This window comes from Haliaeetus albicilla, chromosome 10, assembly GCF_947461875.1.
Source record: "Haliaeetus albicilla chromosome 10, bHalAlb1.1, whole genome shotgun sequence".
In the NCBI taxonomy this organism is placed as follows: domain Eukaryota; kingdom Metazoa; phylum Chordata; class Aves; order Accipitriformes; family Accipitridae; genus Haliaeetus; species Haliaeetus albicilla.
Window position 1 is genome coordinate 4,937,519 of NC_091492.1, and position 18,446 is coordinate 4,955,964.

Consider the following 18,446-nt stretch of genomic DNA (forward strand, 5'->3'; position numbering starts at 1 on the left):
TAGCTTAAGAACAGTTCCAAAACTTATGGAAATCAATGGGAAGCTGTCCAGAAACTATAGTGGGGTTTGGATCAGACAAACAATGAAATATTTCCTCATAATAAAAAAAGATCACATTTATAAAGATCATGAAGTGAGACCAATAAGGATCCTAACATCTGTCATAGTGTTTGCCAGGGGAGAACGGTACATACATAACATAGGCTATTCAATTTTACACCAATGCACAAAGGGAAAGTTTTCATGATACCTTCTCCATAGATGGGGAAAAAAAGTATAAATGGATAGAAAAGGATAAAATATTGTAGGATCTGACAATAGAAAAATAAAACAGAAACAAAGGCAGAGTATCTTAAAATGAGTCATAGATGATACGCTGAAAAGACTATTTAATATAGACATTAATTTTTTATACTCGTATGAACATTCATTTCCTATAGAAAATATTTCTTGCTACCTCATGTTTCATCCCAGCAAGTCAGGGCCTACAGAAAAAAAGATTGTATAATCATGTTCTTTCTCTGATACTTTGAAAACTTCATTGAATAAGTGACATTGGTTCGCATCCTTCCTTTTCCTCTTTGCTGTTCTGTTTTACTTACCTACTCCCTAAATCAACAGTAGATGGTTCAAAATGCCTACTTCATCATGGAACAGGTTTTAATATTGTTGGTACAATTTTACAAGAGACAGGAAGGGTGCAGAGTATGAGAACTAGATGACCTGATTGATACTTTTTATATCTAGAATATATTTGCACACTGGTGTTGCTTAGGCACACCAATGATCCAGGCCATATTAGTCCTTGAAATTATCTTCTTTTACAGAGCATTTATGCCGAAGCAACGTTAACCATATCTGACTTCATCCAAAGTCCAGTAACATTAATGGAAATCTCTCCTTGGATCAGATCACTAGTTTCCAGGGCACAGATAAGAACCCTGGGTATTCTTCCCGTTGGCAGCACGTTCACATGCAACAATTTTATTCTTAAGAGTCCCTTAAGCTCTCTTCTGTCCCAAGCCTCTCAAGTTTCTTTTCATAGCCTTAAAACAGGGTTTGAGAGAAAGTCTCTACTTATTTCCATGCACTAGCAGCATGATAATAGTTTACACAAAGAGAAACCATAGCATTCAAGGAATAAAGCAATGATGCCTGAGATGTGTTTGCTACTATATTCAGTGTAAAAAAAAAAAAAAAAAACAACAAAAAAAAAAACCAAAAAAAACCCAAAAAAAACGCACTTACTGGCTTTTTGACTTTTAAATGATGTGGCTCAGTAAGGGTCCCCCAAGTGTAGGGACAGGCTGACAGAAGTAGAGAATAATCATTTGCAAGAAAAGTCTTTGAAACAAGGTACTGTACTCAACTGAATAAAGAAACACCAGCAGCTCCGCAGGCAATATTTTTCACTTCTATAAAGAACAGTTATAGGACTTTTTCATTTAGAGGGCTTTAAAAAAATAAGCAAGCAATAGATGCCATCTTTACTTAGGTTCTAAATATTTTCTTCCCACCCACCCCACCTTTCTGCTAACTCCTTTCAACACTCCCTGTTATGAAAATGTTCTATACCGATGTAATTTGATGATAACTTCCTTCATTTCCTCACTGCCTTAAAAATGTTCCCTAGACAGACACAGCAATCACATTACGAAGATATCCAGTTGCCCAAAGCTTTCTTTTTCACTTAGAGCATACCTACCCATCTATCCACTACCAGAGATGACAATCTGCTGAGCTGAAATGGAGTGAGCACACACATTAAATAGCAACCTTCAAATACATACATCCTTTTTTATGCTACTATACTTGTTACCAAGATACTTTAGCCAGGCTTGTTCACTAATTCACAACTTCTCCTCCTGTTGCCCACCTGCTATACAGCAAGGGAGTTTCCTTTTCCTAGCTCACTTTCATAAGACCATTTCAATATAAAGTCTACCTACGTGGCAAACAAAAGCCATCTGTCAAAGGGAAGAGCTGACTTTGCTAGCAGAGATTTCAGTCCCATGTATCGGGCACTGCTGCAATCCCATTGCGCTACCTCTGTCTTTAAGAGAAGCTAGGAAATGTAGATGAAAAAATTCATCAGACTGGTAACTTCACTCCTGAGGCAGCCTCCTCAGCCTTTCAAAAGAGAATCCCATCCAACAGCGCTTCTTCTGTACTTTGGATTCATGATCACAATAAGACACCATAATAGGTAGGTGGGAATTGGGTAGCGCTAAAGAGGAATTCCTTGAAGGGCTGTGATAAATGAGAAAGAGCAAAAGAAGGTATACTTAGAAGTCCTGCTGCTTCTGCAAACTCTGTGGCAAGTCACTAGAGTATTACAGCTGAAAACCCAAGTTTCAGATTGCATTTTTAACTTCCCTCCCCCAACATTGCTATATAGGGGGCTCTTCAATAGACTGAAGTCCTATGTGACATAAGGCTTGTGGCTTCCGAGACTACTTTGGATCCCTTTTAATATTATAGTGATACTATCACTGGGAATATTTCCAAAGAAGCATTTATAAATCTTAGAATTCTACAGTTCTCAAGGTGACATAGATTTCAAAGTAAAAAAGAAACACAATGATCATCCAGGTCCAAATTACTACAAAACAAAAGACATATTTTTCCTCAGTAATTCCTTCTCTGGTTTAATGACTTCAGCTGCATACCAAGGATGAGAAGGTGTTTTTGCTCATTGAGACAGCCTACTTAGGGACTTAATTTCAGCAAGGGATGTAGAAGTATTAGATGAGAGTCCTTGTGTGATGGAAATCCTAAATATGAAGGGGAGCCAGTGTCAGAGTAGTGAAACTCCCAACAGCTGCTAAAATATTAACACCTTCTTCTCACCCACTGGAAGATGAGACATACCTGCCTCAGCCCAGAGGAGCTTTCCATGGTGCAGGATTCAGGTAACGGCCCACAATAAATCGAAGTAGTCCATGTGATAATTTTAACAGTAAACCTATACTACATTGAGTTGCTGATACAACAATACCAACGGAGGAAGTAACAGAGCCTACAGTGGATGATATTTATTATTATTTCTTCTTACACAGTGTGCATGAACATATGCATGCCAAAACCTAACTTCTATTTTCTTATCTGCAGAGTGGGTAGAAATCAAGGGTCTGGTAGAAGAATCTGCTTGGAAGAGAGCCAATAATACACAAATGGGATAATCCTTCCTGAAATACAGAGCTGACCAATTAATTTTCAACATAGTAACTTTTTATCAGAAAAGGCAGTTTTACAAAGAATAAAATATTTCAAGGGCATGTATTTCTATTCAAACCTGATTTCAGTGATGCCAAAAGAAATTAATGATGTTCTGACCTGCATAATATTGAATTACATAATGGCAAAGTATTTTGTATTTAAAAATCAAAATACAGTGTTTCAGCAATGAGAAAATACAGCACTTCAACAATTCCAGAGGATTTTTTTGTTTGCTTTAGCATTTAAGTTCTGTAGTAATTTTAACTGAGAAAAATTCAGAACACAGTTTTCTCGAAGCGCTTTCCTTTCCCTCAGAATATCAGTTCTGCTTCCCAGCCAGTGCTAATCCAATGCGCTTAACTGAAATTTTGTTTCACTCAATCTCAAAAATCCCAACCCAGATGCTCCAAACTTGACTGTCTCCTAGGGGTGTCATCTAGAATCGTAACCTTGAGAAGAAACATGCATTCCTTCTGTTAATTCAATAAGCAGGGGAAGGTTCCTCAGCTTGTAGCATCATGGACAGCAAAACAAACCTTGGTTATAGACCTCACTAATAGTTTCTAAATGTACACACCTGTACCTGAATTGCTTTTCATGCTCGCTACACAGCTCTCCGGCATATTTACTTTTGATTTTCAAAAGCAGCCACCGCATTCCTCTAAAGACACTGGGACTTTTGTAATCAAACTGTAAACGGAGGCATGCTGATAAATCTTCCCATCATTTAAACACATTTATACAACTATAGCTTATTCCCCCAAATTAACTAGAGTTTTCAACACTGACTACATTGGTTTCTACTTAATGGAGCTTCATGGATAAAAAAAAAAAAAAGCTAAATGCAGATCAGCCTGCTTTGAATAGGCAATGCTAGAATGCACAGGTATAGTTTAATCCTACATGGCTGTACCTGCCCCAGGAGAGAGATGTTGTGCTGATATAGCCAAACTGGCACAACTTTTGTTGTATTGGCAAAGCATTAAATGAAAGCAGAATTAGGCCAAGAATTAACACTTCTGAAAAAAGTCCACTTATCACTCTTAAGGTGGGAGCCCAAACAATAGCACTCAAAGTTCATACAAGGCAACAATAGAAAATGGCAGCACGCATCACCCAGCCTTCGCTACAGTACACAGGGAAGAGTATAATCAAATGAAAAGCAGCACAATGCACATGCAATCACACACGTCTTAAAGGCAGGAGAACTACTCCATCCCTCCTGCCACTGCAGTTGTGGAAATTGTAGGCTCACCTCCTTCCTACAAGAGTTCACCTGAACTCTTAATTGAAATACACGGGTGTCCTGGTTTTAGCTGGGATAGAGTTAATTGTCTTCCTAGTAACTGGCACAGTGCTATGTTTTGTGTTCAGTGTGAGAAAAATGTTGACAACACTGATGTTTTCAGTTGTTGCTAAGTAGTATTTAGTCTAAAGTCAAGGATTTTTCAGCTTCTCATGCCCAGCCAGCAAGAAGGCTGGAGGGGCACAAGAAGCTGGGAGGGGACACAGCCAGGGCAGCTGACCCAAACTGGCCAAAGGGGTATTCCAGACCATGTGAAGTCACATCTAGTATATAAACTGGGGGGAGTGGGAGCAGGGAAATCGCCGCTCAGGGACTAACTGGGCATCGATCAGCAGGTGGTGAGCAATTGCACTGTACATCATTTGCATATTCCAATCCTTTTATTATTACTGTTGTCATTTGAGTAGTGTTAGCATTATCATTATTAGTTTCCTCTTTTCTGTTCTATTAAACTGTCTTTATCTCAACCCACGAGTTTTACTTCTTTTCCCAATTTTCTCCCCCATCCCACTGGGTCGGGGGAGTGAGTGAGCGGCTGTGTGGTGCTTAGTTGCTGGCTGGGGTTAAACCACAACAACAGGACATCAGAAGTGATGCATGTGAATATCTTCTTTGACACCATTTCACTAATTTGATACAGACAATGACACCTGGGTGCCACATCTGAAAGTCAGCATGATTTCTCTCAATCCTTAATTGTCATGCAGCATATAATGCACCTTACTCTGATATTCCTGGCAGGAGACAACATATTAGCTACGAAATCTGTAGGCTTGTGCCAAATTTACAAATACCGGCAGCAAAACTTATGGAAGGGGCAGACAGGCCTAGGAAAATGAGGAGTAATTTAATGCAAGTGTTCTGTAGTGCTCCCCAGGCTCCATGATTAGGGATGTCAAAAATTTAAGTGCTCCTTCTGGTTAATATTATGGAGAACTGATTATTACTCACTGTATATAAGGTTTTCTAAAATGATTGTATTTTTCATAAGCAAGACTCATTATTTTGTTCACTAAAGTGTATTTTGCATTGTGCTCAATAATTTCCCCCCCAAAGTGAAAGCTAATTGTTAAGTTCTGATTTTAACCATTATTTCCTTTTACTTAACTTATTTTTACTCCCTGGTGTAGTAGATAATGGTATATGTTTTTTAAAAAATAGGGGAAAAAAATACATTTGCTAATGCAAGTAGGCATAACTTATGTTGAGGGCTAGACTTTCAAATGCATACCATCTAATTTTCTCAGAGAAGTTTTTAAAAACCCCATTTAGAGATTGCTTTTGAAGGTGAAAGTATCCATGTGTACAAGGTGAGTGCAAGTTGTATTATATATTTGCCCATACTTCCAAATGCTGAAAAGTATGTTTGTACAGGTCACTTTGATTCATTGAGCTGGATACACCTTACAGACACATTTACATAACAGAAATAATCCTGATTAATTACTGAAGATTTCTGGATTAACAGCTATGCTCTCATGCATAGCTGAATAGTTCATTAGAGAATTTAACCTAACTGCAATATGTCTAACGAAGAATACAGTGAGAAAGAACTGTAATGAGATAAGCATAGTCAGCAGTCACCTGTTAAAACAAATGAAGCAGACTTTTACTTTTTTTTTTTTTTTTTTCCAAGGAGGGGTTGAAAGGAGAGGTAGTTTCTTGAATCAATATAGAAAAATCTGCTAGTGAAAATTCCTCATCCTATTCCTAGTGAGTAAAGACTTAAGTGGTAGCATCTAAGAGCTAATTCTCCACAGAAATAATAGTCTGCTATCTTCAAAAACAAAGATTTTCATGGAAATATAGCCTGAACGTCTTCAGAAAGGTCTTTGGTGTAATTTTGATGTTCAAGCTGTGTTCAACGTTTGGTAGAAGCTGCATTCCTGAAATAGAGATCAGTCTCGCACAGTGGTAAAGTGATGCAACTCCACAGATAAACCATTGTGGTAAAACTCTGAAGAGATCCAGTATGAAATGGTATGGATGCTTCCTGTAACATACCACTGTTTTTCAGTGCCTAATCTTTGTATGTGCTAATCTCAGTATTGAGCTAATGTCAAGCAGCAGTTTGACATTCCATTATCGGTTAGTTGTCCACAATTTCACATCCAAGAACGCGATTCACCCATGTTAATCTTCTGATCCACAGAAAGAGAGATGTTTCTTTAATATGACTATTCAGAGCTATTTTAGGACAGTACATCAGGTAAAGATTAACCACACTACAAAAAATATCTAATCTTCACTGACTTAAAATAACCAGGAGAACTAGGTCAGATACAGACATACACAGTCAAAGTCTAAAATAGGAAGAGATGTATGTAATGGAGCACCCAAAGAAGGGTTGTTTATGAGAATCTGGTTATCTTTCTTTCTACATACATGAATATACTTGTCTGATCCAACTGCTCCCGTAGTTGATAAAAAGCCACCTTCTTTCACTGTAGGGAAATCTGATTCCTCAGTTCTTATTACAGCCACAAAACTATCTTCAACTGCTTTTAAAAGTTACATATTTTTAGCCCTCCTTATTTACTGAAAACAGTCATAACAAAACTCGACTGGTTTCTTTATTTCTAAAAACAACCTAGTTGAGACAGTCACTGCTGGAAAGCTGATGGAATGAAAGCGTTCATTAATCACCAGTGCATAGGAGATGCAAGTCTGTATTTTGGTTGAGAAAGGGGTAATTTACAGTTGCCCACATTCCTCGGAATCAATCCAAATTCTGTAAGAGAGGCATAGCAAATCAGTCTATAATCAAACATTCTCTAATAAGATTAAAACTTTAAGTCAATCCACAGGCAATGGGAGGTTTGCTTGTTACCCAAACTCTAGAACTGAATGTTAAATTAAGGATATGGTATTTGCTACATAAAGACAGTCTCTGTTATTGGAATTCAAAGCACAAACGATTAGGCACTTACTCCGAGTGATTTATCCTACCCCTGTTTCCACTGGTGTTGCAAAAATGCCTGCTGTGGACATCAGGTGTGTTACTCTGTTTTACATATTAATCTGATTCTAGAGCTGTGCATTAAACACTGTTCTCAAGATTTACTAAAATTCTCCAGAATTTCAAAGTTCCTAAGATTCCAACCAAAGAAACTAATATATACAGATATACCGAAACTCAAGACTGCTACTATACCCCACAGAAAAGTAAAGAACCAGAGGATAAACACAGTCACCTAGCTACGGAATTCGGCACTTTTGTTTTCACATGTTATTTTCAGATTTTTTTCAACCTGCAATAGTCACGCATACAGGTTTGGCAAAATATATGTGTACTTTCTTAATACATTTTGCTGATTAAGGTTTGGTGTAAGAATACACTTGAATGCTTCAGCCAACAACTTCAGCCCAAGTGGGACTAATAGGAACCAGCTACCTATCTATCCCAAATAAAACAACAAAACTTCCAGAATCTTGACTCTCTTGTTACTATGTTGTTTCCTTATAAGAGGAGTTACAAAAGTAGCTGATTTTGTAACTAAAGCAGAAAGCCATTTACTGCAAGAGCCTGTGTGAATTTTTTTTCCTGCGCTGTTTTTAATCAAACTGAAAACATGTCCATCATTTGTGAAAGTCTTAGAATTTACTGAATTGCTGGTTATTAAGCAGCAGTAAACAACATTAAAAAGGTTCATATGTGCAGCATCTTCTGTAGCTGAAAGTTCTTCCTTGCATCAGAAACCCAGGAAGAAGTTCTGCTGACACGTGTGCAGAGCTGGCAGGATCCACAGAGCCACCTGCATTCTGCTGTCCTCTTAGTGATGTGCCAGTGGCTCTTGCCTATACTTCCAGAAACTTTAAAAAAAAAAAAAAATCAAATCAGGAATCCCAAGTGTCAATGAGAAGAGGCAGGGGGAAGGTTTTCTTTATTCTCCATGCAGCACTTCGCTTCACCTGATAACAGAAGGCTCATCCCACACAGGTGTAGAATACGCAGTGGTTATTTATTTGTACAAATGAATCTTGGCAAATTACATACATCTACTTTTGCAGAATCTCCCGAGATCACAAAAATCGCACAATTAGATTGGGGGGTGAACCCCACCAAATTTGAATGCTCAGAGATCATGTTTCTTGCACATACTACCCAGCTGTCTAAACTGATGCTTGCATAAATAGGAGGTACTACAGTGGTTCACAGCAAAGACCACTATGCCTTAGGACAATACTGGTGCATGCTAGGCTTGGGTAACACAAGTGCTAGCATTTCTAACACAGAGAAGCACAGTTTCCCAGCTGGAAAGGCTCTGCAGAAGTCATTGATTTTATGGCTTTAAACCACCACTTAATCTGACTTTATATCTCTCTTCTATGCCAACAATAAGCTGTAGTTTCTTATGTTTGGATGCTCATCTGTTGTCATTTGTCTGGTCAATAAAAGCAGAAAAGATAAGAAAGGGTAACACGAAATTTTGACAAACATCTGGCAGTTAAAGGTACTAAGCTGCAATACAGAAGATACAGTTGAAAAGATCAAATAAAAATAAAGAATAAAAATAATAAGTGAAAATAAATAAAAACTAGCCTTTTTCTATGACACCAGCTCTGGAGCAGAGAATCACCAAAAGGTAAAAAAAAAAATTTAAAATATCAACCTATTAGACCCAGAACACCTACACTTCATTCTGCTGGATTTACAAACATGCATCATTCTGACTCAAGACCCAAAAGAACAGAAAACTTTCTTGCTTAGTGGTAAAGATGTTCAGAATGTTGTCTTACATTTCATTTTTGCTTCATCGACTTCCCAGACCTCAGGGGACTCAACCTGAATTGCGTAAGCATAGAAAATGAGTTATCCACCCTGCAATGTCCACATCGCATATAAATGCACATTCTTCCAACCATTTTTGACTGGTGTCTGGATAAGCCCATTCAAGAGAAGAATATTCAGGTAAAACAGCATAAACAACTCTAAGGTTAACAACCCCCTGCAAAAGCATCAGTGTGTCTAAACACACCTACTCTCCTATATATAAAAGTCTCAAACTAATCAATTTTCATATCTGTACCATATAAAGTAATAAGGTTGCTTTGCATCTTTTGCACTAGTGCAGGCAGTTAGAAAGCAAAGTCAGATCTTTACAGGAACTGATCAAAAAAGGACTGTGATTTCTGAACCAAACCAAGCAGTCAAAATACATGGTCTTTGCTCAGCTGACAAAACTATAACATCCAGATTTGTGTCCAAATAGAACCTATTGTAATGTAATCATTAATCAGTCTGATTTAGAATAACGTTTGCAACAACTGATTACCACTGCACATAACCATTTATCCTTTGAAATCTGAAAATGCTTCCCCCACCATTCAAGACAATGCAACTAATTCTGCCAGTATGCTGGGGCTGGGCAGAAATGCCAGTGACTCATCTCAAAATGATGGAGTCTTGCCTAAAATAAATAGCGCATACTTTCAGTATATTCAAAGGCTAAAAGCCACCGTTCGTCTCCAAACACCCATGACAGACATCTGTACCCAGTTACACTGTGACCTGTGACTTTAAACATCATTGCTCCTGAATCATGTGCTGCAAGTATACAGAGTTTTGTTGCTCTGATTATCAGATCAAGTTTCCATATGTTGACATTCAAGGTAAGAGAAAGAGCTTCACACCACAAAATAGCAGGAACTACAGAAGTAACTGTCATACATGTAAAACAGAGTTAGAATCATACTTGGTGAGTGTCATTTGAAATAACTGATCAGGCTTGGTAAAAGGTTGATTGAAGACAAATTTTTGTTTATTCCTCCACGATGTATACAAATTAACTGTTGTTGTTCAGTTCACACCTCACTAGGAGGTTTCCATTTGGGGATATCCCATTTAACATGGGAAAAAAAACCAGCCCTGACAAATCTAAAGTGAACATCTGAACTGAGAGGAGAAGGGGAAGAAAGCAGCAGAGCAGATGGGGAGAATTAGAGAATTTTTTTTCTGTGAGGGTGCCTGTTCCAGGTACAGGTAGAATTGGGACAGGCATAGGCAACAGCTCAGCACACACAGCAGGGCACCAACACTAACACAATGGCAAATGACATACTCTTAGACCCTGTGAGCATCTTTGTGCTTTTATCTCATTACTGTCACACCAGCAGGCAGCAGAGCTGCCAGCAGCAGAGGCTAATCTCCCTCACAGTTTGTTCCCACTGGATTGAGAAGGGGCCAAAATGTGACAGGGCATTGAAGAGGTAGAAGGCAAAACAGAAGTCGAAAGGACTGCAAGAAGTTCAATCCAGGGGTAACAGGACAATATTTATATACAGCTGCCCACTAGCTACAACCTTTTTCCTGTCACAAGCATCCTGCCTAAAAGAAGATACGTAAACAGATAATGGGTGAAGGACAGACGTTAGAAGAAACAGAATTAATCCTTGTTTGGGAAGAAGAGGCTCTGCCCATCTAATCTTTCTGCTTTTCCAGAGCATAAGGAACAGGGGACATTTCTCTTGCACTGCTGATTGCTAAACAGTTTGTTACAAGGAGAAGTTTTAAATAATTCTGTAACTGGGCATAATTCCACCTAATTGAAAACCGAACATTTCACTGTTAGCGTCATTGAAGGACTGAGCCAAACTACTTTCATATGAACAAATTGTTTTGTCTGCCTTAACGTACAGCCTGGCATGTAAGTGGCAACACAGAAGCAATGTTGGAAGACATCATAACAAAGTGCCTACACAGCACTGCTCAGCAACTGCAGTGTCCCTATTTGTCTCTAGGATTAGATACACTTTCCTCCAGACTTGTCTAACCGCTTGATTGGTGTTTTGGCACTCCGAAACAGTAAATGAAAACCTTTCCCCACTGAATTTAAATAACGCTGAAGTTGCAATAGGAGACAATGAAGTCAACACTCAACATTAACAGTGGAATTCATTCCTCATTACTACAGGCTGGTTTCAAAGGAGAAGAGAATATTTTTATCAAAACATTCTCATTACTTTTCAAAGTGTTCCATCTTCCATAGGGATCCAGAGTTACTTATGCTTTTGCATAAAATACCTAGTTATTTATACTTTTGCACTCACTCTAACTCAAATCTAAAATAAAGATCTGTGGGAGGGTCTCTGCCACAGGAAGCTTGCAGCATAGCTCTATCTTTTGGGGAACAGAAGAAAGTTTTAGGTGGGGGCAGAGGGAAAGGTTGGGTTTTATTAGGGGAGGGAAAAAAACCCAAACATGTTGAGGATCACGTGGTGGTTCCTTTCAGAGAAATTCTAAGAGGGCCTTTTAACATGTTAACAGCAGACCCCACCTCCAAAATACCTGTATCCATACCACTGGAACAAAAATCAGTGGAGATCCTTATGACCAGTCTCTGCAAGGACCCCATGAGAAAACTCCCAATACAGCTGACCATAAGCAACTAACTTGGAAAACCCTCTAAGGAGGTGTTCTAGCTGCTCAGCATCACATTTAGCATGATAGGGTCTCAGGGAAAGATTAAGACACAACCACAGTGTAATTAAATAATTATTTTAAAAGCTCAAGAGCCTTCACTCATCTTACTTCAGAAAAAGGCCACCTTTTACCAAAACAAATCCCCAGTAAAAAAGGGGAAGCAAAAGACTGTCAAAGATGCCATATAGCAGAGAGCTAATGAGAAAGCGAATGAAAACGGAATTTTCTTGTAGAATGACAAGTAGATTTGAGAAGCACAAAAATGTCTTCACTGAGTAAATTCCCACTGAATGGGCAGCGTAGCATCCTGAAGAGCTACTTATGAGCCACATGCATAAAGCTGGGACTCGATGGAAGTTTATTTATTGGCTGGTCCTATGTTGCTACATTGCTTTCCCGAAGTCCTGCTGCTAAATTCTTTAACAAAAAGCTAAAAATCCATTAATTTTTATCCTGTTGCTCCTTCCCATTCAATTGATTACCCAGTTACAAGCAAGAATGCTATGGTGTTGAAAAAGGGCAAAAGGGAAAGGTGGGGTTGAAAATGAAAGACAATACAGTCTTCAAACCAAGGCATACACCACACCTTTCTGGTTTGAAAGGCAAGGTCTAGATCACTCTCCCCCAAATAAAATACAGCACGTTTCCAAGCTACAAAGACACAGAACCTGAGTAACAGAATCTGTGTATGCAGTCTTGTGGCCACACTTTGACCAGGAAGACCATTCTTACGTGGTACACACATGATTTGCAGGACAAAATCTGGCCTTTTTCCTACATACCTGGCTGGTTCATGAAAAAAAGTGCAAGTGATCATTTTTTTTTTTCTGTCTCCCATTTTAGAGACTTCTTTTGGAAACTAGTATTCTTCTGTTACTAGGAAAAATAAAATCAAAGCCTCTCCTTAGATTCTGAATTAAAACTAAATAGATCACTCTATAGCTGTAAGTATTGCTTTAATAAAACTGAAGCCACAGATTTACTGGTAAGGAAACAATCACTTTCTGTAAGGGAAAAGTAAACTCCTAAAAAATGGGGCAGGGCGGGCAGATGCAATGTGTGTGTCTATGTTCTATAGCAATTAACTCTGATGAAGAATTACATATTAGCAGCTGTACTACCAAAGTGATGAAAGAAATCAAAGCAATACAAACATACATAAATAAAAGAGGATCCTAATATTTAGTAAGAAATATACACATATCACATTTCAATTATTATCAGTAATAAAAATGAGATTCAGCTATATAAAAGTCTAATTACATTCTTAATCAAATTAAGAGATATTTAAAAAGGTTACTGGAATACCTTTGAAGTTATGTCAGGAAGAAGAAATAGCATAAGCCCTTTGGTATTGCTCTTGGTTAAACACCAAAAAAATTAATACTTTTAGTCAAGAAATAACCTTCCTTTAAGGCCACACTAACATCAAGCAAAAATATAGCCTGTGCTTCTCTTTATACAGATCATCATGAAGGGTTAAATTCTGCCCCCAAACTTTTCCCAAGCAACTAAAGTTTGGGCACAAAGGTGAAATTAGATGCAGAATTTGTTCCTGCAGCGCAGTCATTTGCTCAATTACCAGCTCAGCAGTAATGCCTCTATGCCACCAATAGACATCAGTGCTCCTTTGTTTTAAGCAGAACAAACATCCAAGGAGACATGCTCCTTGCCCTCAGGAGTTTAAAGTTCTGAAAGACAAGAGACAAGGGACAGAAGAATGACAGGATCACAACTAAGGGCTGTTCCCCCTCCACACATCATCTTTGCAAGTCTATAAAAGTTCAGAAGGCTTAAGTAATTTTGTATTAAGGAAAAAAGTAAACAAAGAACAGCAATTTAAATAAGTTCATAATAAAAGCAGGACACAGCTATATTGCACCTGCAGCTTCTTCATGGATCCATATTGGTCATTAACTGTCAGCATTCAAACACCTGTGACAGCTCAGACATTGCCTAAGTTATTTTCAGAGCTGGTGCAGTCTAAAGAGCATTTTAAATCATTCTTTCACATCACATTTCCTGACTCAATGGCACAGGTAAAAAGAAACCATCTGTCTCTGTCTTTTTTGCATAACCTCATTTGCATGCCATTAATACAATTAATATTATATAGGCATTTATATCAAAGTATTTCCAGTTCTTCTAGCTAGCTACACTCCAATTCGTAGACTGCAAGATAATTTCAAACATAAGTGAACCTAAGGTCACTTTAGAAACCAACTAAATTGGGGGAAAAAAAAACCCAAAACAACACATTTGTTGTTAAGTGACAGGTCACCTGAATCCTAACAAGATTATATCAACAGCCAGTTACATTTTTTGTCTGAATATAAGAATCAAATCATTCAAGGGAACATTATAACACTAATGAAAAAAAGATACTATTGAGAATGAAGCCGGTTCTTTTTAATCATGTTTCTACTTTTGGTAACACCACACACTGAGAGGCAATTAAGTAGCTATAATGTTGTTAGGATTTTTGTTTTGTTTTTGCAATAACACACTTTGCTTCAGAAGCAAATCCAATAAGCCACCTGAAATTATCATTAAAATTGCGTTCGTAACAGTTACTTAAAACTACAGAAACATAATAGTTTCACTAACATCATTTATTTTTTTTGACATCTAGAGGGAACCTTTATTTTCTGCACTTGCACAAGGAGATTGATGTTAGCCTCTGATTAATTCAGAGCATCAGGTTCTCACCCATGCTTGTTAAATGTGCTGCTTCATACACCAGAAAGCAACTCCCCATAAACCTATACTATCCCTTTTCCCCATGATAGTTATGTTGATTTAGCAACAAATATGAGACCAATTTATTGCCTGGGCCATATATACCTACAATACACAGTAGAAATGCGCTGTGATATGTCCCACAGTCCTGGTCTCCTCAGTGTCCTTATCAGGTCTCCTGGAGTGCGTAAGTGCTCCCATCGAACTCATGTGCCCAAATTTCCTTAAGGAGGAATCCCAAACACACAGAGGGAAGCACAGAGCAGGATTACACCAGGCACCCTCTGGGAACGCAGCTGCCAGGCAGCACCAGATGACTGTACATGCCATAGGGTATAGGCTTAACCAGAATTCATTCAGTTTGTTGCACGTGTCAGATGTTTATTTGGTACTTGCACACTTTCATCTGCAGTTAACAGGTAGTCGCCTCCTTTAAGTATTAAACGGACCAGGGACCAGTCACAGGTTAGCTTTCAAACATCAATGATTTAGTCCAACAAGGGTAAAACCAAGTCTCGCCATTCCATTTAACTTCCTTCGCTTCTGTCTTTATAGCCCTCCCTGACACCACCATGATGCTAAAAAATACAACCCAACCCAGAGATCACCAGTGTACTGAAACTATTACCTGTTCTAATTAGTGAATTTAATTCCTTTTTATTTTCCTTCTCTGCATTCCTTACCTTACAGTCACACTGGAAGCTGCTTTGAGAAAGGATCATCTCATTCCATTTGAACACGATGGTTTTAGCCCATTCAATAACACACAGCCCATGACATGTAGCAGGCATCAACCTAGCAGACAGCTCCTGCTGCGCAACTGCTTACTCTCATGAACAGGGAAAACATCTCACCAGAACAGAACTGAGACTTGCAGCTGATGCGGCAATCGGTGATTCCATGATGAGAGCTTATATCAACCTCAAACCTTTTTCCGCTATCAGTTATTTGTAAAAAATTTACTTTTTCTCTAATCACTTTCACAGAACAAACATTCCTTTCATATTTCCAACAACTATACTCACTTTGGGGAGGGTTTCAGGGTTTTGATGGTCATCCTTCATCATTTTTAACATAAAAATATTAACCAGAGATGAGCAAGAGGAAAACAGCTAACATTTTGCCGTCATAACAACTTGCTCAGGGACATGCACCCAGACAAGTTGCAGAAGTATCAGCCACTGCATAGAACTGGAGGCATGGCAGAGCACAGACAAGTTCACAGCTATGCTGGAGCCATTCACGTTTAATGTGGAAGGGTGACAAAATGGAGTGCATGAAGCGGTGTTAGTATTAGCCAATGCCAAATGTATTGCCAGAGATGCGATAATTTTGCAAGCCATTGAGCTACAAGTGGCTTTTTAAAAATTACTATTCTACTGAGAGAATTGCTCAGCTCAGTGAAATTGCCAAAAAAGTTCTAGTTTAAGAAATAAAGTCATATTACTTTTTAGATCACATTTAAATTGCTCTAAAGTGAATAACCTACTAAGGAAGAAAGAACAGTATATGATGGTCTTAGTGGAACCTGCTGTCAGTTGAAACACCACCTGTGCTACAGTGATAAGCCATTAAGAAGAGAGAACATATCTGCTTGCTGTTTAACCTGACAAATTAATTGAGAAGGTCTATAGTGGACATACCAATACATCAAGTCAGACTAGTTGCTTTATCAAGCAACACTACATCCCTCTCATATCAGTTATTTCCAATTGTGGAAGGGGTAGAGCCAGGTGAACTGTTTGACTAGGATCCAGGCCACTGCCTGCACTACCCTCATTTTAATAAGCCTGAAAAAGATTAACTGGGTGGATGACATAAGCATGGGCAGGTTCTGTAACCTTCAGAGACAGCAATTATTAGTGGGGCTTACAAATGAGGGCATGCTATCACTGTAGGAGTCAGGAGTAAGAGCTGCACAGTCCCAGCCCCAAACTCCAGAGCTGGAATCAGTTTGGGACATTATGAAGTATCATTTGGAGTCTATTAAAGAACCTCTTATAATTGCATTTACCATTGGCAGACATTTTTAGCCTTCATAGTTAGCCCAACAACTAAAAAAAATGGCATGTATTAAGGAATCATATTTTAGGTGAAACAAGGTTAAATCTGGTGACAAAAAGGAGGAGAAAGAGCAATTTCCCTTTCATGAACAGTAGATAACATTTAGAGGCAATCAGTTTAACTCTGAGCCCTCAAAATCTTGCTCAAGTAACTGTGGTTGGGATAGGAAGTGTCCTTCTGCACATCAGGCTGAAAAGTTCAAATCAGCCTTCTGATGAATAAACTAATCTCTTCAGATATCAGTGGTTTTTATTGATGTTCATTCCACTTTTTTCCCCACTGTTTGGACTTAAAGGTAATCAGAGTTCATCTTCCTGACTTTCTCATGAGGACTTTTTCCCCAAAAACTGTTTGTTGTCCTGCCTTTGTTTACACTAATGGCCCTGGCTTTGCCCAAAGTACTGAAAAATAACATACAAAGGAGTCTTTGCGTAACCGAGGGTTTAATGCTTGGAAAAGGATGACATGTGCAGCTGGACTGCTAGAGAGAGAAATCTGAAAGGAGGCAGAGTTGATGGCCAGCATGTCTACAGTTAATTACATCACCTAAGGCCAAGATATCCCATCTTCCCATCGTTCAGTCTCCCACATAGAAATTTATTCATTTATTTTAAACATAAATCTACTATTCAAGTCAGTCAGGAATACTTGAGTTATAAACGCTGTGAAGTAGCAACTCTGTGTTAGACTGTCTAGGCACAGAAGAAGAATTAAGACTGCCATCTGAGGTAGAGCTGAAGGAGAAGTTCTCTAAATGCAAATCAATTACAACAACTGCGAGAAGAAATAAGTCTTCAGTCTGCTTGATTTCCTTTTCCTGAATGTTAGGATGACCTATATATAAATGCGTCCAGCAAAGTGGGTACTGTATCCTTGAGGGACATTTTGCCTCTGTCCCAGATCTTTGAGATTACATTTAGCACTCCAGAATAGCTCACAAAGGCACGCACTACTGACTACAAACTGCAAGGCATTCTCTCTTCATTAGCAACGTGATCCTCTCCAGATAGTCAGAGGGGACTACGTTAGTGCACATAGCAATGATCATTTCAGCTAATTAATTTTAGCTGAGATGCTAAAGCTGACAATTTCTAAAGTTGTGCATCTGTGAGTTGGGATGCACTTCCCCAGCAGAGATTCATTTATTCTGAGAAGGCTTAACCCAAAGAGTAAATATCTATTACTTTGCTCCCCCTCCCTCCACTAGTACTGTTAAGAGGCATTAAGGTATCACATCACCCATCTCTAGACCCACAGTTATCTCTTGGGTAGTCCCTTGCAATACAGCATCTCCCATCTCCTTACCAAACCTATTAACAGCATGCCTGCAGCCATTCTGTGTCAACAAGGATTTTTTTTATTTTTTTTTTTAGCTCAGGATCAGCCTGCTTAGATGAGATAATTTAAAAACTCATTCGTTATTTTGTGGTTTACTTATCCATGTGAAACTTTTCAATCAGCAAGTTAAGTTTTAATGGAAAAGGAAGAGATAGTTCTTATTCACGCAGAGTTGTATATGTTACTGCTCTATGTATTTTTTCATTGTTCCTGTAAGAGAGCTAGGGATAAAAATAAGTAATTTGTAACATTAAAGTTGATTATAAATTTCATATCCACATAACTGAAAATTGCTAAACTGTGGCCAGTTCACTACCAGAAGAAAACATACCTTCCAATACTACAGAGCTCAACCCA

General features: G+C 38.4%; 1 protein-coding gene across 4 annotated transcripts in view; it reads right to left on the reverse strand.

The window, feature by feature from the left end:
- Nucleotides 1-18,446, reverse strand: part of CDH13 (cadherin 13) — a 540,036-nt gene that overhangs the window by 464,189 nt on the left and 57,401 nt on the right. The gene's annotated exons all lie outside the window — the stretch shown is intronic.